Raw genomic sequence first — 2,885 nt, 5'->3', positions numbered from 1 at the left:
AATATACAATCAACAAATTGCCCATCATCTCTCCTCTGACCTCAATATGACTACGAAGTAACAGTTCCGTGAAAGGTATTAACTATATAACCCGCAGGTACTCGCAAAGGCCGTCGATTCTGAATGTATAAAAATAAGACCCGCCGGCACTTCCTTTATTCATACTCTCTGCAGCGTCACTGAACGCCGCCAGTAATTAATAGTCTACACCCTCCACTCCAGGATAATTGATGGTGTCGGAGAAACGCCTCGTTAGCCTGCCGATGACTGACTCCACAGGGATGTAAAGAGGAGAGCAGAGGAGAGAAGGTCAAAGGAGAGAGAAGTAAAAATTGAAAAAGAAATGCAACATGATACAGCTACGAGTACTGAGAGACAGGAAATGAGACTCAGGAAAACATGGAGTGGTGAAACAAGGAAAAGAAATGTAATAAATGTGGGATAGCAACGAAGAGCGAAAAAGACAGTTGATGGTTAGATGAGAGACCTTGTGGACGAGAAAAAGGTGAAAGAATATAGCTGACGTATTGGCAGGAGGTAAAATAAAAACAAATACGAGGTGAAAATGAGGTTGAAAATGAAAAACAAAATAGAAAGAGAGGCGCAGGGAGGCACTTCTAAACTAAAAAAAAAAAAAAAATAAATAAAAAAAAAATAAATAAAAAACTTCTAAACGAACCAAGACAAGGGTGAAAATCAAAGGAACAAGGAAGGATTGAAGGGGTAAGACATGAGGAAAAACAAGTATAACTCTTGGAAAGAGAAAGACCACCAAAGGTCAGTTTCAAAACATCAATGCCCAGGTCACAAAAACAAGGTTTGAAGAGACTAATAGTCATTTCTTTTGCTTTCTAGGCAGAAGCAATTAGGAAATAACACTTACTGACCAAAGCCGAAATAAAGTACAAATTTTCTTACATAGTGTATAATATACCACACAAGCACACAAAAAACAAGCTTTTATCAAGCTGAATAGTCAGATCATACTCGAACGATCTATGTCTTTTCAAATGCCTAGAATTCATCTAATTTCAAGTACGTTAAAAGACATCTAGCTCTGCATGTGCAAATAGAAAGGTAATAGCTTAGTGCATGTAAATAATTATTAATATTCGAAAAAAAAAAAACATGAATTCATACAAAATAAGGGCTAACTGTTGAATGTGATGCTAGGCTATTTCGAATGTTATTTACATGCAGCATATTATCAAAATTCCACATGTATAGGCACTTGCAGAGCCATATGTCATTTTATGTACCTGCAATGAAATGAATTATTGGCGTTTAAAGGCTATAAGTCACGGAGTATGATCTGACTATTCTGTTTGATACAAGCTTGACTTTCGTGTGCTTGTGTGGTGTATTATGGATGTAAATCGGTATGTTTGCGATATATATAAAAGGGTTCTTTGTATACACAAACATTCAAATATATCACTGAAAATATAATAAAAAGTTCATCATCACCCAGTCACGAACTAACAATGCACAGGTACCACATCTACGTTCAGGAGCGGACAGATGGAATGAAACAGACTATGTAGCGCATGCCACCCATTTTACCTATCCTTGCAATTCAAAGGGTATTTCTTGAAATATACTTGCTGCTGGGACAGCTGTTCACAGGCAGGTGAAAAAAAAAATCTTTGTTAAACATGTCAGCTATATCTTGGTTTATTTTAACTATGTCCACATACTTTACATATGGTTGTTGTTGGTATGAGAAGTATTTTATATTTAAATTGGCTGACACAATAGCACTACATCAGATCTGTATTATATGAAAACACTGTATTCAATCTGTATTTTATTTAAACAAAGTGTTGTACTTTTCGAGGTTTAGATGTAATGTTTTTGAAGAGAGGTAATTAAACATAGTTGTTAAGAATTAGGCTAATCATCTAATATTTTAGTATTTCCAGTTTGTTATGTTTTTTTATGGAATATGTCTATGCAAAATAGCCGAATTTGAATAATACATATATTGTTGAATAATATGATAAATCTACACTGCACGGCCGCATTAATATCTAGCTTTTGAAAGATTTTACGTGTTTTGATGGGAACATATGCTTAAAATAGATTCGCTATATTAGGAGTGACCTGCTTTGCCAATAAATTAATGCTACGAGGTTACAGATTCTATTATGCAAAAAATGTAAAATTAACTTGAAGTTCCGTTTTTTGAGCAATAGCTAGTAGTCAAAATAAATTAATTTGGTTGCGAATATACGTAGTAATGGTTAGATATTTCTTGAGTATAAATATTATTCGGCTTCGGTTGGACCCGTTAACTTTTATGCAGTTATTCTAGACTGCATTGCCTGAGTTAGGCAATGCAGTCTAAAATGACTGCATAAAAGTTAATAATCATGGGGTTCAACAAAAGCCGAATAATATTTAAACTCAAGAAATATTTAACTATTACTACGTATATTCGCAACCAAATTAATTTATTTTGACTACTAACTATTGCTCAAAAAACGTACCTTATATATATATATATATATATATATATATATATATATATATATATATATATATATATATATATATATATATATATATTTACATATAGATATATTGATATACATACACACACACACACACACACACACACACACACACACACACACACACACACACACACTTGTTGGCAATATTAGTTGTACTGTCACTGTTTGTATGGAACACACACTGCCTGTATTTATGTAAAAAAAATATTTGGTCATGAAACACATACACTCACAAAAAAAAAAAAAAACGTTTCGTGTTAGTGTTATAACCGTGACTGAATTATTTATAAACACTACCTTCAAAATATTTTAACCAAAATCAATATCAATTATGTTTTATTGGCTAATTCCATATAGAATAACACGTAA

Source organism: Eriocheir sinensis, chromosome 45 (genome assembly GCF_024679095.1).
Source record: "Eriocheir sinensis breed Jianghai 21 chromosome 45, ASM2467909v1, whole genome shotgun sequence".
Lineage (NCBI taxonomy): Eukaryota > Metazoa > Arthropoda > Malacostraca > Decapoda > Varunidae > Eriocheir > Eriocheir sinensis.
Note: the sequence above shows the minus strand (reverse complement) of the source record.